The sequence below is a fragment of the Chlamydotis macqueenii genome, chromosome W, assembly GCF_036417535.1.
Source record: "Chlamydotis macqueenii isolate bChlMac1 chromosome W, bChlMac1.mat, whole genome shotgun sequence".
NCBI classification, from domain to species: domain Eukaryota; kingdom Metazoa; phylum Chordata; class Aves; order Otidiformes; family Otididae; genus Chlamydotis; species Chlamydotis macqueenii.
This window is the reverse complement of record NC_141592.1, coordinates 5,793,012-5,820,679: the sequence shown is the minus strand read 5'-3', so window position 1 is coordinate 5,820,679 and position 27,668 is coordinate 5,793,012. Positions and strand designations below refer to the sequence as shown.

The 27,668-nt window shown below is 48.4% G+C and overlaps 1 pseudogene; it reads right to left on the bottom strand.

Annotated features, from left to right (window-relative positions):
* Positions 1-870: 870 nt before the first annotated feature.
* LOC147596551 (AP-4 complex accessory subunit RUSC2-like) lies at positions 871-27,401 on the bottom strand (annotated as a pseudogene).
* Between the last annotated feature and the right edge of the window lie 267 nt (positions 27,402-27,668).

Sequence of the window (27,668 nt, the reverse complement as noted above, 5' to 3'; positions counted from 1 at the left end):
CTACTACCTTCCCCCCTCCATGAGCGGCACAGAGGGGAAGAGGGAATGGGGGTTATGGTCAGTTCATCATGCATTGTTTTACGCTGCTGCTTCCTCCTCGGGGGAAGAACTCCTCACATTCCTCCCCTGCTCCAGCGTGGGGTTCCACCCATACGCCACAGTCCTTCATGAAACTGCTCTGGCGTGGTCATCTCTTCCACGGGGTGCAGTCTCTACCTTGCAGCCTCCCTTCAAAATGCAACACAACTCATCAGCCCAGCCTTGCAGAGACCCTGATAACACACGGTGCTCCCACCCCTGTGGTTGATGATGCCAGGTTGGATGAGGCTCTGAGCAACCTGATCTAGCTGAAGATGTCCCTGCTCCTTGCAGGGGGGTTAGACTAGATGACCTTTAAAGGTCCCTTCCAACCCTAACCATTCTATGATTCTATACCAGGCATGCTGAAGGCTGCAGACTGTACTGACACTGCTGAGGAGGGGACGGCCAGCATCCTTCACCCTCCAGCGTGAAACTGAGCCATGCAGCGGGGCAGCACTGCCCTGGCAGGGACTGTTTGAGTTCCTGCTATGTATGAATCCATGGTCTATGGGTGCTGGAGATGGCGTGGGGTGGAGGGGGCTCAGATGGTCCCTGGTGTGGCTGCATGCACGGCGATGCCTGGCAATATGAGGTGCAGCTCACAAGGCCTCAGAGGACAAGTCAGCCTTTGGCAGCCGCACGAGGAGGAGCAAGAAGGAACCATTTACGGTTACTGTATTCTGTAATGGTAAGAAACTAGGAAGAAGCTGTGTCTGTTACTCTGGCAGGGTGGGCTTCCCCAGATGAGCCTCAGCAGCCCACGGTACTGTGCTTGGCCTCCAAGCCACATCAATAGTCCTTGTCTTCTGAGTGGGTGACATACATGATGGGCACCAGTCCCTTCTTGGAGCCGAGGCTGCACTGTAGCCAGTCACTGTCCACCTTGGAGATGACCTGCAGAATGTTACCCTTGTTGAAACTCAGCTGTCCTGCCTCAGTGACAATGTGATGGCAAAGAGCTTTCACCTCACTGCAGGCAGAGGGAGGGGAGGAAGTGTTAACTTGTCACAGCACACTCACCCCACTGAAGCCCAGGGACCACATCCCCTGCCTCCCTCCTCAGTCAGGCTCTCAGCTGCTCCTCAGCTCCCCATTGCCTGCAGATTGCAGAGTTGGGGTGGATGGATACACAAGCTGCGTCACTGCCCTGAACCATCCTCTGGTTCATGAGTACATGAGGGGGGTCAGGTGAACTGCAACAGGCAGAGCTGTGCCAACCCCAACCCACCACGTCCCAGCACCTGCAGGATGGCCATGTGGCACTGCTCACCAGGGAGGGTGGGCAGACAGCCCTCATGCTGCCCACACCTTGGGGGGCACTTCATGTGGCTCTGGCTGGGGGGCCTCTGGCTCAAGGGCTGCTTTTTGCCACATGCTTGCCCTGATCGTCTGGGCCACCAGCTGGAACATGGACTTGTCCAAGCTCAGCCAGCCGGAAGGCAACCTACAAGGAGACAGAAGCAGGTAGTGGCAGGGAAGTGTACCCAGGGACAAGGAGCAGCTGCTCTCATGGCAAGGTCATGCCTTAGAGGTCTGGCTCCATGTACAAAGTGCACTGTGGTCCCCAGGCTGTCTCCTGGCGGGGACAGCTCAGCATCCTCCAGACACACCATGACCTAGACTGGGAAGGACATTTCCAGTGGTCATAGAAGCAAGAAGGGTGCAGATGGAGAGGCAATGCAGGCCCAGCTACACTTCACACCTCTTCACCCATTGTGAGCAACAGGGATGGTTCCATGTTTTGCTCTCAGTTAGTACGTGTTTTTGGGAGGGATGAGGTGATGATGGGGGTGGTGCAGTAGGGGTCCTTCCTGCGGAGAGGGGGCTCAGGAGCAGAGGCAGTGGTAAGCTCAGGCAGAAGACTGAGCAAGGGTAGGAGCTGAGGAGGGAAATGGTGGTGTGGTCAGACAGGCAGGCAGGGGTGACAGACCTCTCTGTTCACACACTGCCTCTGATGTACCAACATGGTTGTCCTGGTTTTGTCAGGGATGGAGTTAACTTTTCCTCTCAGTAGCTGGTATGTTTTGGATTTCGTGTGTGAAGAATGTTGATAAACACCCTGATGATACCAGTTGTTGTGAATGAGACCAAGGACACTGTCCTGCTTTCCAAGTCTCACTAGTTTGTAGATGCAGGAAGCTGGGAGAAAGACAGACAGAATAATTGACCCAAACTGGCCAAAGAGAGTATTCCATGCCATAAACGTCATGCTCATGGGGGCAGGCGAGGGTGGGTATCTGCCTTCCTGGCATCCATCTTTTCTGCTCGTTTTGCTGGCATCATTCCCTCTACCTTGCTGGCTCCCTTTTGCTCCTTTGCTTGCTGCTCGGTTTTGTTTCCGTGATCGCTGCTCGGGACGGGCTGTATCGGTCATTGGGACATCGGGTGGTGAGAAAACACATATTGTTCACTTTGTATATTTTTAATATCCTTATATTCTGTTATTATTGTAGTTTTCCCTTTTTATTTTAGTAAATTGTCTTTATCTCAACCCACGAGTTCTCCTTCCTTCCCAATTCTCTCCCCCATCCCCCTGGGGAGGGGGAGGGTGAGTGAGAAACTGTGTGGTGATTCGGGCTAAACCATCACAATGGTGTAGCCCAGTGGTCGACTATTGAGCTAACTTCCACCTGCACTGCTGCAACCCCAGGTTAACCAGCCCTCCCCAGCCCCAGTCCTACCTGTTAGGCTGTCTGGGCTCTTTTAGCACCTTCCTGGACCCAAACAAGTGTCCCCACTTGATGGGTTGGCTGCCCTTTGATGCACTGATACTGCTCTCCTCTTGGAGGGCTGCTGCTACTCCCACTCTTTGCTGAGTCTCAGTTCCCTTTTCCTTGCTATGCTTCAGCTCTGTAAGCACTGAGTCTGGGGGGCTGCCCATCCAGAAGGGCCAGCTCCATTCCTTCACCTCTTCACTGACCAGTACCTGCTGGGGCTTTTCCAAAGGCTCTTCCACAGCTTCAGGACTTGGTTTGCTGGCAGCCTTGGGCCTCTCCTCCAAGGTAACCTCAGCCTCTGCACCCTCCACCACCCCTTCACGGGGGGGGTGGTGCCTTGCAGGTCTCCACTGATCTGGGCACAGCATTCAAAGCTGCCTTCTTCTCATAGCGGATGAACTTCGAGCCTTCAGCCGAATCCTCGATGTAAATCTGAGAGCTCTGTATGAGCTGGTACCACCAGCCCACCTGCTTGTCCTTCCCCTCCCACATGCTCTCTTGCACCTTCCTCTGCTCTTCCTCCCTGTTGCCATCTCCGAAGGAGGCCCCCACCCCCTTGATCCTCTGACTTGCAGCTTGCTGGGGGCTGTGGCCTGGTGAGATGTCATCATCTCTGGCACCCACATTGTGTGCTTCAGGGGCAGTGCTGCAACCATAAGGATCCTCACTGCTGCCCCACATCCTCATCAGCTGCAAGATCGAGTGTGTGGAAAGCAGATCTTGATTCACACGCAAAAGCTCCTTTTGCTGCTGCTGCTCTTTGCCCATCTGCATCAGGTGGTGCTCAAAAAGAAGGTCTAGGTTGAAGGGTAGCAGGGAGAGAGGCTGGAGCAGGAGCAGAAGCTCCTCGAAAAGAGGCTGGCATATGCTATGAGACAGGCACAAGAAGCCTACTGGCTGGTAGTGTGCCAGGATGATATCTGTAGGGCAAGAGATGTTTAATTAGATGAGAGGTCCTTACCACCTTTGTCAAGCCACCGAGAATTTGCTGAAGCTACGGGGAAAGGAGTTGGACACTAGTTTTTGGTCACAGCTGTGGCTGCAGTGTGAGGCTCAGCACTGGGTCAGGGAGCACCAGATGCTCTGTGAGCTCTGGGCAAATTGGCCCAGGTCCTGCTTCCAGTCACATCTGCAGCCAGGACCTGCCTGTCAGACTATCCACCAGGATGACCTCTACCACAAATGCCACGGGAGTAGGGTGCAAATAAAGAGCATCAAAGAGGGCTGGCACACATTAAGATTTTATTCCTCACCTCCCAGAGATGAACAAGGAGCTGCAGATCTGGCCAGTACCAGTCCCCTGCATAGAGAGAGGTGCCGGGGACAGCCAAATACAGTCTTTCCAGGGATCTGGCTGGGCTGAATTGTGGATCATAACAAAATGAACTAGCATTTCTACCTGCAGCATTCATCCTTCACTCCATTTGACCACATCCACAGTGCTCCCCCTCCAGCTTTGTTGTCAAGTCTCTCTCCCAGGGAGAGAGTTGGGAACAGAATTTGTGGCTGTTTGGCCCCAGTGAGATAACAAACTTACACCATAGACAGGACTTGCACCTTCTCTCCAACCCCTTTGCCTAGCCTTCTGCATCCTGATAGCCCTAGCTATTGCTCACACTTCCAGCTCTTAATGATGGCTAGAAACAGATGGTTGTCTTCTGCTTTCTCTTGCCACACTGCTCAGTACAAAGGCAAGTCTATTTTCCTGTCTGCTCCAGAAAGAAGTGTTGATTGCACACACAGACCTGAGAAATGTCTGCTGTCAGCCCCCAAACCTGCCAGAAGGTACTGGGATGAACTTCTTGCAGTGCATGGGGCTCTGGGCTGAGCACAGGCTGAGCCAGCAGCACTCTCAGGGGATCCAGCAGGTCGAGGGTATCTGTCTCACTGCGCACTTAGCACTTAGTCATGCTGCTTCTAAGCATCTGGCAGCTTGGTCATTACTGCTGGGTTATCTGTACACTCCAGAAACATTTCTGGTTGAAAAAACAGACATATCCAGTAAAATCTGCTTTTCATTTGTGTCGTGGTTTTGTTTAGTAGGGGGGGGCCTAAGGTGGTAGCTTCTGTAGGAAACTGCTAGAAGTCGCTCCCCTTTGTTCAGTGGACTTGGCCAGGCCTAGGGCGGACCCGCTGCTGGCCAAGGCCGAGCCGATTGGTAGCAGAATGTCTCGTGATAACGCCTCTGCGATAACATATTTAAGAAGGGGAAAAACAGAAAAAAAAGAGAGAGGAGAGAAGATATGAAGAAGCTGAGCGGGGGCAGAGGCGCAGAGGGGGAGGCGCAGGCCTCATGGGCCTTGCAGGCCTCACCCTCTGGCCTCTCGCCAGGCAGCCGACTGGGCCCGACTCAGTCCAGCCCGGCTGCAAGAAGTGGAAAGGAGATGAGAAGTGAATAAGATGTAAAAAAAAAGATCCTGAGAGACATCTACCAGCCTGTTGTGAGGAACGGCTGCAGACGCCAAGGTCAGTGAAGAAGGAGGGGGAGGAGTAATGCGGCTCCTGGCCAAGATTCCCCTGCAGCCTGTGGTGACGACCATGGTGGAGCAGGTTGTCCCCCTGCAGCCCATGGAGGTCCACGGAGGAGCAGAGATCCACTTGGAGCCCGTGAAGGACCCCATACCGGGGGAGGTGGATGCCTGAAGGTGGCTGTGGCCCGTGGAGGGCCCACTGGGACAGCTGTTCTAGAGGGACTGCACCCCGTGGAAGAGATGACCCACGCCGGAGCAGTTTTACGAAGGACTATGGCCCGTGGGAGGGACCCCACGCTGGAGCAGGGGAGGAATGTGAGGAGTTCTTCCCCCGAACATGAAGCAGCGGCGTGAAACAACGTATGATGAACTGACTGCAACCCCCATTCCCTCTTCCCCCCTGTGCCGCTTGGGGGGGGGGGGGAGGTAGTAGAGATAATGTTAAGATCGGGAAGAGGGAGGGGTGGGTGGAGGTTATCTTGTTCTCTGTCTCATTATCCTGCTATTTGTAGTAATAAATGAATAGTTTTCCCCAAGTTGAGTCTGTTTTGCCCGTGACGGTAACTTTAAGGATTTCTCCCCGTCCTTATCTCAAACCTTGAGCCGTTTTTTCCTTATATTTTCTCTCCCTATTCTCTCGGAGGGTGGGGGGAGTGAGAGAGAGACTGCGTAGTCTGGTCCGATCGGGGCTGAACTACGACAATTTGTCAGGAGGTTTTCCTTTCCATTTCCCATGCCTGAAGGGTTTCAGCTAAGTGTTCACACCTCCAGCCATATGAAGCTCTCAGGCACTGGGCAGGGAATGCAGAAATTTGGGGAGGGTTAGATCTGGTCTCCTTGCAGGTAGATTGAGGGATCTGCATTGGAGGTGATAACTTGGGTACTAGCTGCAGCTGGGAAGGACATGGCTGGCCAAGTTCTCCACAGCTCAGGTGGAGGGAGCTGCGTGGAGCTTTGACTTCCACCTCACTCCCTTTAGCTGAGCAGCCCTCCAGCGACATGTACACTGGAACTGTGTATAGTCTAGTCCTTCAGCTCAGAGCAGATGGGAGCAGCCTAGGCTGAGAGACAAACAAGAGACACGCATGCCCCAGAGTTTAGATCTGTGCTCTACATTGTGCAGAATTTGGCCCCCACTGCAGCCCACAGCCCTCAGGCTCTTACCTTCATGGTTGTAGAGGTGGTTGAACCAGAACTCCAAGGACCGGATACTGCAGGAAGGGAAATCAAGCAGGGAAAGAAAGAAAAAGTGAAAATCAATTCACCCCCTTCATCCTAGCTGTTCTACAAGAAGTGTGGCTGGAAAAGGGCATTTACACAGCATAGCCCTGTGAATCTCAATACCTAGTGAAAGGACAATGGCTCACTGATCATCATGCACTGATCACAGCCACTCAGCTTGTCACAGAACCATTTTGCTTTACATGAGGCATTGTGCAACCATAACTCCTAACGACCATGTTTCCAGCAAGTTTCCTCACTATTTAGCTCCTATGTCCTTGGAAGAGCTTAGCTTTGCTGAGAAGGGCTACAAACATGAGACCATTGCTGCAGGCTTGGCCCAAAATATGCTGGCATCCTGTGCCACCAGGGGAGAGCTGGGCCATCCTGGGTGAGGAGAGCAGGGAAGAGCTTGCTCCTGTATGTAGAGGTCCTCCAACATTTGGAGATCTTGGGGACTCTGTTGCCACTGTCAGAGCTCTTGCTGACCACTGGAGAAGAGCAGGGAAATACCATCCTAACAGCACTCATCCCTTCATTGCAGCCACCTTCTGTTTAACACAGACTGTAGTGTGCACACTCCTTACCCAATATGGAAGGGTCAGCCTTGAGTCCTGAACTAGGGCAATTTCTCCTTCAAAACCTCATGCACTGGGATTCACTGCAACTCCAAGGAGCAGTGATTTAAGCAGGGATTTTCAGGAGTAGTTTATGCGTATGTTATGTCTATCCTTATATGAACTCTGACAGACAGACTCTTCCCACCTAATGTTTTGGGGCTAAAACAAGCTGACAATGTTCTTCAGTGAGCTACAGCCAGCTCTTCTCAGTTCTGGCCTGGTACAGGTAGGTTTTGATCCTTCTGGAGTTCCCTGAGGCTCACAGATTCTTCCTTCCCTCATCTGCAGCTGGAGAGTGGCTTCCCAGGTTTCTGAAGTCTTTTCATTGGCAACTGTGCCTGCTTGCAGACAAGGACCAGCACCTGCTGCCAGCCCTGGACAGTGACATGCGGTTAGCCCAGGGAGCCTGCTTACTTGAGGAGGCCAAAGATGAATGCATTGAACCTCATGGTGTGGTTGGTGAGCTCCGTGTACTGGCTGATCTTGCTATAGAGGCTATGCAGAAACTTGTTAGAGGGGCCTAATGGAGAGAAGCAAAATGTTGAGATTAATTGTGGTCAGCAAAGCCAAAATGGCATCACAGGAAGGAGCATCAAGGCAAAGGCAAAAGCTGGCTGGGTGCTCATGCCCATATGTGCATTGCCCCTCCACCAATCATCAAGATGAGCTCGCTCCATCCCAAGTTAGACTTCACAAGGGGTGAAGTTGTGGTCTGTCCCAGACTGCCACTCCAAAACTTTGTGAGAGTTTCAATGGATGAAAGTACCCCAGGGACCTGTCTCCTACACTTCAGGGACAGTCACGGACCTCAGCTCAGAATGAGCAGGCAAACAGAATATTATGGTGGGTGGTTATAAATTGGGATGTCTGCAATCACAGAGATAACCCCAAAGCTGGGGATTTGCCACAAACAGGCTAGGAGGCTTCCCAGCCCTGGATATCAGCTCTTCATGATGCAGAAGTCAGTGTGGCCCTAGCATCTGTAACCTCAGAAAGGAGTTCTCCTGGATGGTAGCCACTGCCACAATCCAGGGTGCAGACTAGTGCTAGAAGAGGGTGCAGGTGATGTGGGCATGCTTGAGGCAAGTGAGCCATGTGTGCAAATTTTCTTACAGACCAGGCTAGAGCACAGCTCTGCCTCATACAGTGGCTGTGCAGGGCTAAAGATGAAGGTCTAGAAACACCCTGGAAACTTAGAGAATGGAAAAGAGCATTTTTTGGAGTTTTTTTTTTTGGGTGGGGTTTTTATTTTTATCATTGCTAGGGGCTGTTGTAGGAGAATTTAGACATCTCAGGGAAAATGAAAATAAATATTTGGACAGAATAGAGCAGTGGCTCTCCCACCTTGCAAGAGAAGATCAAAGTGCACCTTGTTCCATGCAGGGACCCAAGTATTATTCTGCATGCCCATCCTTATAGTCAACCTTCCCCAGCACCTCCCAGCCACAACACAGGAGTATCGTAGAATGATGGGCATCACTGCACACCCTTCATACCTATCTGGGTGGATGCCTCCACCATGCTCCAGGGGATGTTCCTTCTCTGGCCAATGATCATGTCCAGGACATAAGCCTTGAGCCCGTCACTCAGGATGTCCCAGGCAGCAGGGCACAGGTATTTCAGGATGAGATGCCCCACATTGGGGCTCACAGAGCTATTCCCAAGTTTGGCCTAAGAGAGAACAGGCAACAGGGAGAGGGTTGGTAACTGCTCTACAAGGTACAGACACATGTGAAAAGTCCAGTCCCACTTGCCTACTACAGACACTCGGCAGGCAATATCCAGGCTACGACGATACTCAGCAGCTCCTTGAACAGGCAGACTCTTCCTCTTCACCCCTGCTGCCTCATACACCAATTCTGGGTTGCTCCCTGCAAGGTCTGTCCCAGGCTGGGATGAGGCAAGAGCTTGGGAAGAGAATATCCCACCTTGAGAAGAGGATATCCCAGTTAGAAGGGATGCCCAGTTCTCCCTATGGGTATAATAAGGCTGTCCTGCTGGAGGAAGAAGAGAGTAGGGGCTTTTTCTGCTGCTGTAGATTTTCCTGTTGCTATTTTTGAAGTAGGAAGCAGCAAGCAGCATAAGAACTTCCAGTACCAAGGGGTTAAGGAACACTTAACTCAGTGACATGCCAAGCTATAATTCCTAGGGATTACTATAAATAAACAGGGTGAGGGCAAAATGAGAGGGGGCCCAGGTTGAGGTGAGGAAGCATTAAAGATCCCAGCATCAGCAGAGCAGGGACATATTCTGCTGCATACAGCCCTTGAGCTGCCAAGGGGTGTATCCAAAGGAGTTAGCCCCAGGCCTTGCATATCATGTTGGTAGACCCAGGCAGTTGTGTTCAGGGCACAGATTTTACCAGTTGAGCTGGAAGTACACACCGGCCAGTTGGCATGGGTCCACAAAGGTCCTGAACTGAGACTGAACTTCTAGGTCAGTGTTGTAGTTTATCCCTGCTAGGGACCAGACTATGCAGTCTCTCTCTCACTCCCTCCACCCTCCAAGGGAATAGGGAAAGATAATATAAGAAAAAAGGATCGAGATTTGAGATAAGGACAGGGAGAGATCCTTAAAATTACCATTATGGGCAAAACAGACTCGACTTGGGGAAAACTATTCATTTATTACTACAAACAGCAGGATAATGAGACAGAGAACAAAAACAACTTCCCCCCACCCCTCCTTCTTCCCAGGCTTAACTTTATTTCTACCTCCTTCCCCCTCCAGAGCAGCACAGGGGGGAATAGGGAATGGGGGTTACGGTCAGTTCATCACACATCGCTTTACGCCGCTCCTTCCTCATTGGGGGAAGAACTCCTCACATTCCTCCCCTGCTCCAGCATGGGGTCCCTCCCACGGGCTACAGTCTGTCATTAACTGCTCCGGCGTGGGTCATTTTTTTCCATGGGGTGCAGTCCCTCCAGAATGGCTGCCCCAGCAGGCCCTCCACAGGCCACAGCCTCCTTCAGGCATCCACCTGCCCCAGCGTGGGGTCCTCCATGGGCTGCAGGTGAATATCTGCTCCTCTGTGGGCCTCCTCGAACTGCAGGGGGACAGCCTGCTTCACTATGGTCTTCACCATGGGCTGCAGGGGAATCTCTGCTTGTGTTACCGAAATCCGGAATAAAACTCCTTAACAGCAATGAGAAGTTAAGAAGCAGGCACTTCTTTATTGCAGCGCTGGGCACACGGGGGATCGCTCCACCTAGCGTGCGCACCCATTTGATCAACAGCACGGGTTAAATACACATTAATTATACATATTCATTAAATTCCAAGAAATAATATGCATAAACATAAATTTTCTGAGAAACCATTACATCATCTCCCTACCCACTCGCACATGCCCAGTCTTTTGAGTCGAGGGTCTTTTGGTGGTCTTGGTGGTCGTCAAAACGCCCCCTCCTCAAATTCGCTGGTCAAACTCCTCCTTGAAATCTCCATATATGGTCTTGAGAACAGGTCGCGATGCTCCTTGATTTTCCTGGCTCCAAAGTGATGGCTCAGGGCCTATTTCTGCAGGTGGGGTTTGGGGGTGTTTGGGACTTACCATTGTATTAAAGATATGCTAGGCTAGCTTCTAACAAATGCGTATTATAATATCTCTAGGGTCCCACTCCCTCTAAGGACAAATAGATTTCGTATAAAATTTAACCTATGTGACTACAGTTCTACAGTTAGCAAGAATCACCTCATACTGATATTTAATTTTCAACATTTATGTCATGTAACATTTCCCCCCTTTGAGACTTATTTAATTTTTTTCAATAAGTCTCATTTACTTATAACTAATCTCCATAATCAGTAAAACAAAAAGTATTATTAGCATTACTACTAAAATTCCTTTGATAGATTTCATTATTTTGATATGATTTTGTCTAATTCATTAAAAATGAGAGACTGTTAACTTTAAATGACATATTTCTTTAGAAATCCATTGTTTCTGTTTTGGAGGCTGTGCTTCTTGACTCTCAAATAATGAATCCAAGAATCAATATCTTCAAATTTAGGGGCTGTATATATTGCTAGAAGCACCTGATATGGTTCTTTCCATTTTTATTGAAGAGTTTCTGATTCCCAAATTTTCAGGTACACATAATCTCCTGGTTAAAATGATGAACTGGGGAATCTAAAGAAAGAGGCTCTGTGGCAGTTCCATATCCATATCAGAGTTCTTCCAAGGGATATCAAATACAATTCCATTTCATTATCCCCAGTAGCAGTCACATTTTGAACAAGGGTTAGAGTCTGATAAGATTTTCCATACATTAACATATGGACTAATTTTAGTCTTAGATCTGGATTGAATCTTGATTCTCGGAAGTGCTTAATGAAGAGCATGAGGCCATTTTAAAGATATTTTCTGACAAATTTTACTTGTCTATTAGATTGTGGCCTTCAAGGAGTGTGTAAATTCAATTTGATTCCCAGAATTTTCCTCAATATTTGAATAATTTCAGACACAAAATGAGGACCTCTATTTGATTATATTCTTTTGGGGATTCCAAACCATTATATTATTTCTTTTAACATATTTTTAGCCACTTCTCTTGCCTATTGGTGCGACAGGAAAAAAAAATCTTTTGGCCATATTTACTAATACCAATAGATATCTATATCCATTTTGTTGTGGCAATTCTGAAAAATCAATCTGCCAATAATTTTCAGGCAAGTTTCCCATATATATGGTTCCTGGGGGTGGTTATTTAATATTTCTCGGGTTATTCTTTAAACAAGTTTCACACTTTTTGTTACTGATTTTATTAGCTTTATCATCCTAACACTAATCACCTGTCTTCTTAAATCACTGATCATTGCCTCTGTTTCCCAATGAATTTTTCTATGCTTTTAGCTTTGATTGTGGTGAGACCACAACTTGATTTTTAGGACTAATGATCATTTTTCATATTTATTTGAATTGATTTAGCTAATTCCAAATCAACCTTACTGTAATTTGGGGTTTGTTGTTCAAATTTCACTTCTTTAACTAGTATTATTGTCATGATGCCTTTTTCTGCTCTCTTCTTTGCCTTTTTATTGACTAATTTATTTCCAATATTCACTGGGAAATTCCCAAATTGGTGGGCTTTGCAGTGCATTATTGCAACTTCTTTGGGTTTCTGCACCACTTGGAGCAATTGCAGAATTTCTTCTTGGTGTTTCATGGATGTTCCTTGTGCTGTCAGCATTCCTCTTTCTTTCCATGTGGCTCCATGGGCATGTACTACTCCAAAAGCATACTTTAAATCAGTCCATATATTCACTTTTTATGTTCTGTCCATTTTAGGGCTTTTATGAGGGCTAGTTATCAATTCAGCCTTTTGTGCTGAGGTGTTCACTGAGAGCGGCTTTGCATCAATAACAGAGTTTGTTATTGTTATTGCATATCCAGCCAATCTTCTTCCATTTCTCACGAGGCTGCTTCCATCAGTACATATCTCGAATTCTGGGTCAGGTATGTTCACTCTTCTGTTACTTCTGCTGGAATAAACTTGTTTGATGGTCTGTAGACAGTCATGACTTAGAACTTCTTCTTCTATTGAACTTAAAAAGATGGCAGGATTTATTGTTGTAGTTGTTTTTGATTTGACATCATCTTGTTCCAACAGGACAATTTGATGTTTGAGCATCCTGCTTGGGGATAACCAGTGTCCTCCTTTCTGTTCCAGAACAGAAAGTACCATATGCGGTACATAAGCTGTTCTTGGGTGTCCCGTTGTCAGCTTACAAGCTTCTTAAGTCAGGAGGACAGTTGCTGCTACAGCCCATAGACAACCTGGTCATCCTTAGCTAACATTGTCCAATTGTTTGGAGAAATAACCAACGGGTCTTCTTCATTCTCCATTTTTCTGAGAAAGGATTCTTCTGAGGGCCAAGTGTTGTCTTTCATGAACAAACAGTTCAAAGAGTTTGGTTAAATCAGGCAACCCTAGAGCAGGAGTGAACATCAGAGCTACCTTTACATTCTGGAATGCCTTTCGAGCTTCAGGTTCTCACACAAGGGGTCCCTCCTTCAATTCCTTTAATCCACAGGTGACACCAGCCAGCCATTCCCAGAAATGTTCGCAGCTCCTTAGCTCCTTTTGGCTCCGGCATTTGGCAAATTGCCTCTTTTCTCTCATTTCCAAGTTGTCTTTGTCCCTGTGTGATTTCAAATCCCAAATACATGACAGTCTCTTTTCCAATCTGTGCTTTCTTCTTGGAAAATCTGTTATCACTTTGGCCCAAGAAATTTAGCAGGTTAGTAGTCAAGTTGAAATATTCTTCTCTGGTTTCTGTGGCTATTAAAATATCATCTACATATTGCAACACCAGTCTTTCAGGATAAATTATTTTGCATGTTTCTAATTCCTTAGCCAATTGATTTCCAAAGATCATTGGGCTATTTTTAAATCCTTGAGGTAGCACTGCCCAGGTGAGCTGAGTCTTCTGCCCAGTTGTGGGATTTTGCAGTTCAAAGGCAAAATATGCCTGACTATTTTTGTCAAGAAGAATACAGAAAAAGGCATCCTATAAGTTCAATACAGTGAACCACTTGTGATTTTCTTTTAAAGCTGTCAACAAGGATACAGGTTTGCCACTAAGGGGTGAATATCTTGAACTATTAAATTTATTGCTATTAAAATCTTGTACTAACCTATATTCCTCACTTTCTGGCTTTTTCACAGGTAAAATGGGAGTATTGAATTCTGATTCACATTCGACTAATAGTCGATATTTTTTAAAAAAAATTTCAATCATTTTCTCAAGGCCTCTTCTAGCTTCTAATTTTAAAGGGTACTGTTTTTGTCTTACCAGTTTGGTGCTCTCCTTTAGAAAAATCTTTACCGGTTCTGCTGCTTTTGAATGTCCGGGAACTTCGCCAGCCCACACCAAAGGGTTACTGCATTGTCCACTTCTTGAGGGATTTCATATGGCTCTGAAGTTGTCTGCAACATAAAAATTCTTGCCTCTCTGGCTTTTGATTAGGGTATATTTAATTGAATGTCACAGTTTTAAAAATTAATTTGTGCTTTCAATTTGCTCAATAAATCTCTCCCCAATAAGGCAACAGGACACTCTGGTATATATAAAAATTGGCCAGTTCCCCATTTTTACCCACCTTAAAGTTAAGGATTGAATGAAAAATTTATTTTCAGCTTTCCCTGTGGCACCAATTTTTTCTACATGCCTTTTACTCAATTTTCTTCTACAAGTACTTAAAATGAATAGCTCCAGTATCAAAATAGAAAATCCATGGTTTGGGTCCCCAGCTGGATTGTAACCAGGGGTTCTGCTGCGGAATTCTCCCCCAGTCCTCTTTGCACCTCTGACAAAGGCATCTGCTGTGCTGCCAGTTTTTTGTTTCATTTTCAGAATAAGGACATGCATTTTTCCATTGCCACCATGCTTCACACTTTGCACACTGATATTCCCAATCTCTCTCCTATTGCAGTTATTTTATCCATTCCTCTACCACACCCCGATCTCATCCCCGGTTTGTTCCCCTACTGCTTGTCAAAGTGGTAGGGGGGGCAAGGCTTGAGCCACTCCTTGTTCTATCTGGTCTTGTCAGCTTCCAGTTCTCCCTGCAATAGGACTGAAACCCTCATAATTCAACTGTCCCACTCTACAGCTCCCACCAGGGGTTCGGTGTTCTGGCCCCTTTTTCTACTGTTTCATTTGTTAAACCTGCATCAACACTTCCAGACCACACATAAAGATAATACAGAAATTTAACACATGAATTCTATGTTTTCCTCTTCAGTTCCACATTTTAAACATCACTTTCTATACTACAAGCCAGGATCTTTTCAACCTTTTTCCTTTTTTTTTTTTTTTTTTGTTTTTTTTTTTTATGCCAAAACCATCGGATCCTTGGGGACGTATCTGCAATCTTTCTGCCACTTGGGATGATTTCCCAAAGTAAAGAACAAATCAACATCGGGGACCACATCTCACTTTCCTTCCCTTCTACAAGATAACATCAACTGTAAAATATTGTATCAATTTTTTTTTCTAGTTACTGGGTCTCCCCTTATATCCTCCCAATGTTTAAGAACACATCCCAGTGGAGACTTCATTAATATTTCCCCTACCATTGAGGTAGACATAGAAGATATGTGTTTTCCCATATTTTACAAAGGAGTTTTTGGTACCAAAAAGACAATAACACTGTTCTACAAACAAAGTCAATCCCGTCACCAAGAAAAGTTTAAAACCCCAAATGCAATACTGTATATCATTCAAGTCCCGTACACTGCAACACATGCATACAGACTTAAAAAAAACAAAACAAAACAAAACAAACGCACTGAAGCAACAATTACCAGCTTGTAAATCACTTCTAAAACACCCTGGGGCCCCTTTCCAAGCTATGTACAAATCTTACCAATACTCCCCATACTCTTACTCTTAAACAATTTAGATTAAATGCCAAATACCAGATAAATGCAAATGACAATTGTCCCAAATACAAAAACCAAACAAATGCAAATGACAATTGTCCCAAATACACAAATGTCCAACCCAGCAATAGCTTTTGCTTATGACTTACGGGCAGACGCCTAGGCTTCCAAACCAAACGGGTACCCTCTAAGCCCCAACCCTGCGAAGCTTTCGCCGCGCCTTACGGGCAGGCTATCCAGACCAGACAGATTTCAAAGAAGAAGTGCCTTACCCTTTTCTCCAGGGAACATTGCGAGGAGCTTTGTGAGTCGAGAGCGATGGGTCTCCCCGAAAATACCTCGGTGCTGGCTGGAGTTCGATCAACACTCGATCTCGTTCAGTCTCACTCGCAAGGTCCCATCTGGGTCGCCAAAACTGTTACCGAAATCCGGAATAAAACTCCTTAACAGCAATGAGAAGTTAAGAAGCAGGCACTTCTTTATTGCAGCGCTGGGCACACGGGGAATCGCTCCACCTAGCGTGCGCACCCATTTGATCAACAGCACGGGTTAAATACACATTAATTATACATATTCATTAAATTCCAAGAAATAATATGCATAAACATAAATTTTCTGAGAAACCATTACATCATTTCCCTACCCACTCGCACATGCCCAGTCTTTTGAGTCGAGGGTCTTTTGGTGGTCTCGGTGGTCGTCAAAACGCCCCCTCCTCAAATTCGCTGGTCAAACTCCTCCTTGAAATCTCCATATATGGTCTTGAGAACAGGTCGCGATGCTCCTTGATTTTCCTGGCTCCAAAGTGATGGCTCAGGGCCTATTTCTGCAGGTGGGGTTTGGGGGTGTTTGGGACTTACCATTGTATTAAAGATATGCTAGGCTAGCTTCTAACAAATGCGTATTATAATATCTCTAGGGTCCCACTCCCTCTAAGGACAAATAGATTTCGTATAAAATTTAACCTATGTGACTACAGTTCTACAGTTAGCAAGAATCACCTCATACTGATATTTAATTTTCAACATTTATGTCATGTAACACTTGGAGAAACATTACTCCTCCCCCTCCTTCTGAACTGACCTTGGCGTCTGCAGCTGTTCCTCTCACAAGAAATTCTTCACAAGAGGCAGGCAGATGCCTCTCTGTTGCTAATCTCTGTATTAGCAACAATTGTAATTAGGGGCAAATTACTCTGGACTCTGAGATAAGATTGAATGGGCTTGGAATATGTCCCAGTCAGGTTTCTCCTTGAGGACATTGCTCCAAGGCAGTTGTCATGTCCAAACAGTGTTACATTGCTGCCCCAGAGTCCCTGCAACTGAAGCAAAGCATTCAGCTTTGAGAGGAGGCACCACAAAGATGCTGAGTATCACAGGACTGCAAACACTGGCTGGTACAAACACAAGTGAGCTTGCTCTGCCTGCATTGTTCCAGAAATAGGAGATGAGGGAAGCACAGGCCAAAGACAGCCAGCCCCATGGGCAACCTAGATGAACTCTGAAACTAGTAGGTTCATGGTAAGGGCTATAGGAGAAGCCCAACTGCTCCAGATGGGCAATGACTAATGCACTATTTTATCATTACAGAGCCCTGTGAGACATCAAGGGACTGGGGACACTGCATTGTGCCCTGGTATCAGTGCCAGAACAGAATCGCTGGGTGGGTGGAGGAGGGAAACACAGCTCTCCACTATATGAGGAAAAAGAGCTGGTATACTACATCAGACCAGAAGTCCAGTTGTCCTGATATTCTCTTATAGAGCACCATGAATAAGTATATAAGAAAGAGTCAAACCAGAGCAAACATATAATACTTCCCCTTAATACTCTCCCAGCCTACAACTACTTTCAATTCAGAGACTACCTAAGCTGGACATGATTCCTATGTGTTTAGTAGACTCAATGAATTTCCCTTCCCTATATTGTCTGATCTTCCCTTCCAAACAACCTTTTAGCACCCCCAGTATCATACAGCAAGAATTGTCACAGATTTACTATCTGCTGCATGATGTACCATCGCTTTTGTTTTGTTCTTGGTACTACTAGCTTCATTGGATACCCTGTAGAAGCCTGTAAAGGCAATCTTTCTCCATCCTCTCCATGTCACTCATGATACTGAGAAGCCATACTGAAAGGAAGACTTGCCTTCACCCCTGGATCCCTGCTGGTTCCAAAGTGAGTCACAATCAGATCAACAGCAGTGTTGATTGCTTTCACGAGACCTAGAGGGAAAGACAGAGTAAGAGAGCTGCCTGAGGGGCTTCTAGGACAGATCCTGACCAAGCACTTCATGAATAAATCAGGCAGGGGCATTTCAAGCCCACGTCAGCACATATGCCCTCTCTGGTGACATAATCAGCTCATGTTGACTCTCTGTCGAAAACATGCAGAACTCCTCCTAACTCCTCACCAAACCTATCCCTGCTGGCTCCAACAGTCACATATCAGCCCAACAGGATGACAACCTTTAGAAGTGGCTGAAGCATAAGACACCCTGTAAATGTTCCCAAGGGACACGGACCATCACCTCCACACACCATCCCTTGAGGGAGCAGAGATGAGGTCTAAGACAATGAGTCTTTTTCTGCTTTTATCTTACAGGGTGGAAGGGCAGAAGTCATGCATTTGGTAAACTATGTAATGACTTTCAGTAGCAAGCCAGTGGTGGGTAATCCAACATCTGTATCAGTATGATACAAGAACAGAAGTGGAATAGAGGGGAAGGTTGCCATCTGGTAATCACCAACACATAGCTGGTAAAGGCATGGGAACCTTTCTGCACATCCCTTGCCCCTGACACAATTACCGAGGCAGTTGTCAACAACTCAGTCCCCAAGCTTGCCTTTACCATGGTTCTCATCACAGCTATATCTTGTCCTGCTTTGGAATCCTTTCTCTCGCCTTTCTACAGAAACGCTTTACCATGTAGGACCCAACAGATCTTTTACCTAAATTACAAAATTTCAGGCTAGCACATCTACAACATCACATAGATTCACAGGTCTACCCTTGTATACTGAGACAGGGGTGACAACATAGAATCATAGAATATTTTGGGTTGGAAGGGACCTTCAAAGGTCATCTAGTCCAACCCCCCTGCAAGGAGCAGGGACAGCCCCAACTAGATCAGGTTGCTCATCCAAGCTCATCCAACCTGGCCATGTGTTCTACCTGTTCCAGTGTTCTACCACCCTCACTGTAAAAAATTTCTTCCTTATATCTAATCTAGATCTACCTCCTTCTATTTTGAAGTCATTACTCCTTGCCCTATCACAACAGGCCCTGCTAAAAAGTTTCTCCTCGTCTTTCTTATAAGCCCCCTTTAGGTACTGAAAGGCTGTAATAAAGTCTCCCCGCTTAGTTATGATGCTACAGTAGAGAAGGGCAGAGAAAGAAACCATTATGTTGTCGTAGTTCAGTCTCAGTCAGGGCCAGACTAGGCAGTCTCTCTCTCACTCCCCTCACCCTCCAAGAGAATAGAGAGAGATAATATAAGGAAAAAGGCTCGAGGTTTGAGATAAGGACAGGGAGAAAATCCTTAAAGTTACCGTCATGGGCAAAACAGACTCGACTTGGGGAAAAACACTCATTTATTTCTAAAACCAGCAGGATAATGAGAAAGAGAACAAGATAACCTCCCCCCACCCCTCCCTCTTCCCGGGCTTAACATTATCTCTACTATCTTCCCCCCCACCAAGCGGCACAGGGGGGAAGAGGGAATGGGGGTTATGGTCAGTTCATCACGCGTTGTTTTACGCTGCTGCTTCATCATCGGGGGAAGAACTCCTCACATTCCTCCACTGCTCCAGCGTGGGGTCCCTCCCATGGGCTGTAGTCCTTTGTGAAACTGCTCTGGTGTGGGTCATTTCTTCCATGGGGTGCAGTCCCTCCAGAACAGCTGCCCCAGCGGGCCCTCCACGGGCCACAGCCTCCTTCAGGCATCTGCCTGCTCTGGCGTGGTGTATTCCATGGGCTGCAGGTGGATCTCTGCTCCTCCATGGACCTCCATGGGCTGCAGGGGGACAGCCTGCTTCACCATGGTCTTCACCACAGGCTGCAGGGGAATCTTGGCCAGGAGCAGCATTACTCCTCCCCCTCCTTCTTCACTGACCTTGGCATCTGCAGCCATTCCTCTCACAAGAAAAATTCTTCACAATAGGCTGGCAGATGCCTCTCAGGATCTTTTTCCATCTCATTCACATCTCATCTCTCCACTTCTTGCAGCCGGGCTGGGCCCAGTTGGGCCCAGTAGGCTGCCCGGTGGGAGGCCAGAGGGTGAGGCCTGCAAGGCCCACAAGGCTCGCGCCTCCTCCTCTCTCCCCCCGCTCAGCTTCTTCACATCTTCTCTTTTTTTTTTTTTTTTCTCTGTTTTCCCCTTCTTAAATACATTATCGAAGTGGCCTTATCAGGGAACGTTCTGCTACCAATTCTCTTGGCCTTGTCCAGCAGCGGGTCTGCCCTAGTCCCAGCCAAGTCCACTAGACAAAGGGGAGCAACTTCTAGCAGCTTCTTACAGAAGCTACCACCTCAGGCCCCCCCTCACTAAACAAAACCAGAACAATATCTATAGAGATGAGATGAGATGAGACAGAGAGCAGCACTATTTGCCTTATGCTGCGCTACGCCACACCCTCCTCCACTGTCATGAGACGCACAGACTCACCCTTCTTCTGCAGCAGGTCGATGGAGATGGACTCTGTGTCATCATCTGGGGAGAGGCAGAACTCAGCAGGGGGTTTCTCCGCTAGTGAGAAGTAGTCAGGGAAGAAGTCAGTGCAGGTAAGCTGGAGTTGCCTCATAGACTGCCCTGCAGGGCCAAGACAGGGAGGAGAAGGATCAGCCCCAAGCCCTTATACCAAAGCCTCTCCCACATTGTTTACTTTTCCCAGAAGCAATCTGCACCAGTAGGAGTCTTCACACCACCCTGTCCAAGCAAGGCTACAGACTTGTTACTCTTCCAGCAATGGTTTGCAACATGAGCCTGTAGAGTTCAACCCCACAACCCACCCAACATTTAGCTCCAGCTTGACTGGAGGCCCATGGGCACTGGAAGATGCTGTGAGAGGTTCACCCTCATGAGCTGATGCTAAGGAAAACCTCACTGCACCAGACTCTCAGTGCTGCTGTCTGAATAGTCCCAGTAAGTGGGCACAGAAAGAATCTCTACTTGTTACACACAGGCATCAAAATATATGTCTTCTGCCTGTCCCCTGGGATGGTCTCTGTTTTGAAAGGGTGACTTTTGCAGGAGCTCTTTCATGTGCTCAATTTCCATCTGGTTGATTCCCCAGCTCTGGGCTAGGCATCTTCCCATGAAGGAGGGATGAAGAAACTGTTTGGGTTGGCAGTGAGGTGTAGAGGTTTGGGGAATTCACTCCATGACTTGAGGCTGGCCTCAAGAACTCTCTCCCTCCTACAGACAGACCTCTCTGCTCCTCCTGGAGGACTCTTAAAGGTTCAGCCAAAAGCAACCTGCCACTCTCAGACCTTCCTATATAGGTTTTGGAGGACAGAGAAGACCTTAAGGGCAGAGCATGGAGAAGACAGAGCCCCATAGAGCCCTACAGTGTTGCCAGTTGCCCCATGAGAGCTACAGCCCAGCACCTAACATGCTGCTAGGGTTGGGGCAGATGGGAAGACACCATGGGGCACAGACATGAGATCTCCAAGGGCCACAACTCCTGTATGAGACATGAACTATGGTTTAGTAGCTGTGGTTTAGTAGCTGTGGCAGCAATGGTAGTGGGAAGACGGTTGGACTAGATGATCTTATAGGTCCCATCCAACCATGTGATTCTATGATTCTATGAACTACAAGCTGGACACAGTCCAAGAGCACTTGCTGAGGTCTGAGCTGGCTCTTGGGCCATTCCCTTTCCCCTTTAATCCAGCCCAGAGCTGGATCTGACTGCTCTCACCTTGTGGAGAAGGGAGGCTCCACACAGCGTGTGCCAATTTTCACCTCTGTGTTGTACCCCTCAGCCCCACTGTAAGCAGATGCATCATCCCTCCTGCTCAGAGCAAGCAGAGCAGTGATGAGGCCAGGTGTAGCTGAGATATTGAACCTGAGCCCCAAGGTCACCTCTCAAGACCTCCCCAGCAGAAAGATGGTGCACACTGTTCAGCTTGCAGTGGAAATGGCTGCTGTTGAGAGTGCCAGGGAGCTCAAAGATGGGGTTCTCCTAGTTCAGTCGAGGCTCTTGCTGCCTCCTATCTAGGCTGTCTGCTAAGCCAGGCAGCCCCAAAACATGGTCCAGACCCAGGAGGTTCTTCTGTATTCCCACCACTTCAGTGCTTGGGGGGAGAGGTGGTTTGCTAGAAAGGCACAGGCAGTGAGCACCAGATGGGAGGATGTGAGTAGATGGGAGGACATGGAGGGGAAACAGGGAGAGAGAGGATGAGAAAGAGAGACAGCAAGTTAGTTAAAAGTTCAGCAGCATTTCAGGATCTCAGCATACATATATGAAAGGAGGCAGAGGCTGCAGCCTGGCAGAGCAGGGCAGGAGCCTAAGTGGCCTCATGGCTGCAGGCAAAGAAGGATGAGGTTCAGAGTGTAAGCATCTGTCGTAGTTCAGCCCCAGTGTAGGGTGCTTGTAAGATAAGCAGCCCCATGCTGCCCTCTCCAGGGACTGGACCAACCTGCTCTTAGCATACAACTTTATTTTGCAGGCAGAGTGATGATGGGGGTTGTTGGGTGCTGCAGCACCCAGATGCTATTTTTCCCCAGGCTGCAGGTATAACGGAGGGTGTTACTATAGGGAGCAGTAGCCAGAAAGCTAGAGATGGTCCAGACTAGCACATCCTGGCAGATGGGAACCTACCATTGAGGGGTCGTATTCCCATACTGCTCAGGGGACCAGAGCTGCTGGTCTCACTGTCACTCCTCCAGTGGGGATCTGCATGGCCTCCCACTCTGCTCACATGCATACTGTCCATGGAGAAGGGCAGGAAAGACCCACTATGGAGTTGGTACTCAGAGAGCAGTGGGCTTGGCTCCAGTGATGCTTCCTTCTTGGGAACAGGTTTGGGGTTCTCCTTTTGCCTCAGGGCATCAGCTTTGGTGGCTTGGGAGGGTTGCATGGCACTGACAGCAGGGGAAGACCTCATGGGAAGCAGGCTGGCAGAGATGGGGCAGGATCTGCTCCTGGGAGGCTGACTCTCTCCAGCCCTCTCTGCTGTGGGTGAGGAAGAAGAGTCCATGCTTTGAAATGTGTTGCATTGCACAGGAGAGTAACTCCCCAGGGGGGATGGACGGGTTGTCTTGGGGGCAGACTTCTTAATGCATCCATCATTGTGGAAGGTAGCTCCATCCACTGAGCGTTGGGTCAGGAGTGTGCTGTAGGCTTGGCTCCCCACTGCTGCTGACTGCTCTGCCAAGGTGGCCGAGGCTGAGGACTGGGAATTTGAGGAGATCTGCTGGCTGGCAGGCCAGTTACTAGACAAGCTGTAGAGCTGGGAAAGGCTGGAGGCAAAAGAGCTGTGCAGAGCACGGGCCTTGGGTGGCTTGCTGAAAAGGTGCTGGAAAACAAAGGGCTGGATGGGCAGAGTTGTGGGACGCTGGTCCTTGCTGTAGCGTACCACAGGTTTGCTGTCTGTGCCACCACCTTTGGGGAGAGAAAGGGGGAGAGAGCGTGAGGATAGGCAGAGGGACAGTCATCATCAGCCTGGCAGATCACAGGCAAAAGGGACCCTGCCCTCAAGCTGTGGGAAGAGGATGAGCTAGAGGCCAGTGACACAAGCAGAATGGTTCAAGTCTGAGCTGGTTACACACATCATGAGCTGGCAGGGTAAAGACATATGGCCCCAAATGCAGAGTTTCTAGCTGTTGACAGCTGTCTGGTAGAGTAGGGTGCTGCACTAGGGGCTTCTCTCTCCTGGTAGGGTCACCAGATTCCCATCCCTTGCTCCCAGGACAGCACAAGCCATGGCCCCCAAGCACCTGCCCTTGGCCTGCCTCTATCCAGACAGTACCACAAAGACACGGCCCAATGCACTGTGGTACAGTAAGATATCTTATCCAGAGTCACTCAACTGAGCACAAGCAATAGCACTGCAGCTCTACACTCAGCGCTGTCAGAAAGGCCACTTGCTTCTCCTTCTCCCTCCCTCTTTCTCCTGTAACTGTTCCCCCTCTGGGCACACAGCTCCCTCCCTCTCCCTGCCTGTACCAGACCCAAGCAGGATGTTCCCAACAGAATCAGGCCCACAGCAGAATAAGAAGAGCTTCCAACCCTGGAAAAGGCAGATCTGCTTCAGCAAATGACTGACAGGGATTTCCCAAGGATATGTGCTGGGCTGATCTCCTACACATGCATGCCTGCAGCTCCTAGTGGGGCCACAATATCCTAAGGGACATAGCTGAAGCATGAAACGCTGTGCACATGGTGCACAACACCCACAGTGCTGGATGCACACACAGGGCTGACTGGGATCCCTGATCACCACACCGCATCCATTGGTATGGCAGTTTCTGGCTTGCCTTCCCTACCGGTCCTCCAGTCCACAGCAAATTCTGGGACAAAGGACCCATCCCAAGCAGAGGCCCAGTGTTACTTGTTGCCCGTGGGGTGTGCCAGGCCTCTCTCCCTATAGCTAGCCTTTAGCAGGGCTTGCTTTCCCTTTAATCCCTTCTCAGACCCTTTAGGCTTGCATGCTGTTTAGCTGACACAAGGCAGCTCTGCCTCTATCTCCAGCTGCAGGCAGGAGCTTTCCACACAGTGCTAATGTCTGCCTTGCTTTCACAGTGCTTGCAGCAGGGGGTGCAGGAACTGCTAGGATATATTGCCCTGAGAGCTCCTGTCTGCCCCCTCCTCTTACTCCCTGAACAGCTCTTGCTCCTTCCAAGCACTTCCTCTGCAAACCAAGAGGGTTGCTTCCATGGCTGCGTTCTCCCAGCAGAGACCTGCCTTCCTTGCCATCCCACAGAGTGCACATTCAAGATTCAATAAACAAACATGACAATACACAAAAACCTCTTGCTCCAAAGGCCAAAATCTCTCCTGTCAGAAATTTTCAGGGCATTAAATGGAGACAGTCAGGTCCTTGGCATGTTAGGGGCTATCTACTGCAGCAGTCTGGTCAGAGCCTCATTTTAGACAGGCTCTTACCTGTGAAACAGATACAAGAACTGTCTAGGGCAGAGATGGAGGTCTCCTGCCATGTTGGAGAAATGGCTGTACCTCTGATGAGGCTGTCACACAGCTTCCTCACAGAACACGTAATGGCAATATCAAGGTGGAAAGCAATTCATGTATTACAGGCTTTCCTGCAGAGGGAGCTGGGACATTTACCTAGGAACCTTTGCTGCAATGCAATGCACTGTGGAGAATATGGCCAGAATATTCCAACAGAGACACACAACTTCTCTAATCTCTGCAAGACTCATGTTATATGTCCTGGCAGAGACTGTGTGAGCTCCCTGACCCTGCATTGAGAGTAGACTGTTGGCTATGCCTCTTCCCTCCCCACCTCTGCCTCACGTGGCTCCAAAAAAGAAAGGCTAAAAACTCCTCAACAGTTCCCTTCCCTTCATCTGCTGGGAACGTGGCTCTGCTGAGCATCTTCAAATCTCTGCCTTGGGAGCTAAAGGCAAGTGGTTCTCATGGACTAGGGGAGTACAACATCCTGGAAGGGAGACAGTGCTCCAAGCTGCACAGACCCTAAGTGCTAATGCCATGTCCTCCCTTACACAATATGAGAGGTTTGCACAAAACCTCAAAAGGCTTTAGAAATACAAGAACAAGACCCTTGCACTGATCTGGGTCTGAAATAAGCACAGCAGGGCTTTGCCCCAAGGAGTGGTAGACCAGGAAACAAACTGCACAGGCACTGGTCTCCCATTGCCATGCAGGTTCCTCTGCTGCTCCCCTCATGTCCCAAAAAGCAGTCTTTCTTTTTACTTCTCCCTTCTGCCTAGTTTAGCCCCTTACTGTCTGCTCAGGCTTTAACATCTTTATCCATGGCCACTGGCAGAGCTACCCGAGAAGCTGGCATCTGCCTCCATCAGCAGGGAGAGAGAGGCTTGCTCACCTGCCCCATGCCCACTGGGGATGGTCTCACTGGAGCCTGAGTCTTTGGTGGAACACAAAGTCTGGCTGTCCCCAAAAGCGTGATTCAAACAGAAGCCCTTGCAGCTCCAGTTCAGGCTATGAACAAAGGGCATGGGTGGAAGACTCCGGCTGCAGCAAACTTTTTCTTCAGAGAAGGTTGGGCAATCCCTCTGTGTCTCAGGGATAGGGGAGAACTCCAAGGAGGAATCGCCATTGGACTGGAGCAGTGGGGAGGTGTCATTCTTTTTCCTGCCTTTAGCGAGTTCAGCAAAAGATGTCACTCGCTTCAGGGAGGAACTCTGGATGGGTATTGATGGACTTTTGCTCAGCTTGACTGGACAGCTCACCATGTGCTCCAAAGAGCCCAGTCTGCTGCTAGGACTCCTGTCCAGGTTCTGATCATAGCTCCTGGAGCACTGCTGGCTTGTGTTGATGTTAGGTGGTGCCACATTCACATAGACCTGACCCTCAATCATGTTCTGGGTGGCTTCTCCTTTTGCCTCCTCTTCACTGCACTCCACATTGCTTTTTTCTTTTCTCAGTTCAGGCCTTCTAAACAGATAGTATTCAGTGGGCTGGGCTGGGCTACCTTTGGTATAGTCTGCCAAGGAGCTAGTTATGGAAGATCCTGCTGGGCTGTGGGATGACTGGGAAGACAAGTCACATGTGACTAACTTATAATAATTCTGAGTAGTCACAACAAGTCGCGCTTGGCTCTGGAAGCAGGCAGCGAGATCTGAGCTCTCTGAAGTGCAAGGCTCACAGTGGAGAGGGTAGGAGTTACAGTTAGCATCAAGGACAGGTGAGGAGGAGTGCTGACGCTCACACACCTTCCCCAAACTCTCTGGGCGATGTGACTCACAAAACATCCTGGATTCTGTGGGTGATAAATGCAAATCCAGGTAAAAAGCTCCTGTGTCTGAGTGGCTGCAGAAGGAAGGGTCACAGGACAGGTTAGCTGAATTCAGATTAGATCGAGACTGGCCATTCATTTTGTTGTAGAGAGCACTGAAGTTCACTAGCACCCCATCGGATCTGTTGCAGGAAGAGTCACTTATATAACTCATCTGTTGGTCAATCACTTCAGACTGACTTGATGAACTGTAGCAGTGACAGTGCCGGAGCTCTGAGTTGGAACAGCTGTATTTCCATCTGTTCAGGACATCCTGATTCCTCAGTGATTCATCTGTGTTCTGGTTCCACTCCTGGTCACCACCACCAAAAGAGAAGCTGGAGGAACTGCCACAATGACAGCTGCATTCATCCAGCTCCATGCATTCTGAGATCTGGTGGCACTGGTTTGCATTGTTCCTCTTCTGGATGTCATCACTACTGATTTTGTCCTCTTGCCTGTCTACCACACCAGACCAGCTGGTCATGTTCCAGGATTTCACAATGTGGTTGGAGTCACAGAGGTGGAAAGAGGGCAAGGCCAGCTTGTGCAGATGAAAGGGAGGTTTACCAGCCACAAGGGAGTTGTGAAGGTGGAAAGATTTTTGACTCAAGTAATCCCCAAAGATGCTGAGGTCTTCACCCTCATTCAGCAGGAAAGGGTTGTGTTGCTTACTGACACTATGGACAATCAAGTCCCTTACTTTGCTGTCTTTGTTGTCTGAGGTCTCTGCTGAGGCTTTGGAGGCCTGGAGAAAGCAGCTGTCTAGCAAGGAGCCACTTCGTGAAAGATCTCTGTCCGGAAGGGCAGAGGTCTGTGTAATGCCTAGCTCTGGCTGACAGAAGAGGTTGGACCTTTTGCTCACAGAGCCGCACTGTCTATCAGGGACCTGGCAATGCACCAGGGGAATGTGATGGACAATCAGCATCTCGCCAGTCAGTTTGGGTGAACTATCCATGGTGAGGAATGCTCTTCAGGACATCAGTTAGGCTAGTGGACAGGTAGTGGGACACATGAGAGGCTAGGAGGACACTTCTCATGGGGGAATTCAGATACCTAGAGAGAGACAAAAAACACAAAGTCACCTCTCAGGAAAGGCAGAGACTATTTAAATCATCCTTGGTTTGACTGAAGACTTCATGACCTAAACAGACTGGTCCTTATCAAAACAAGTACCTGAGCACAAGGTTTCAAGTTCTCCTTAAGGGAAAACACCACAATGTAC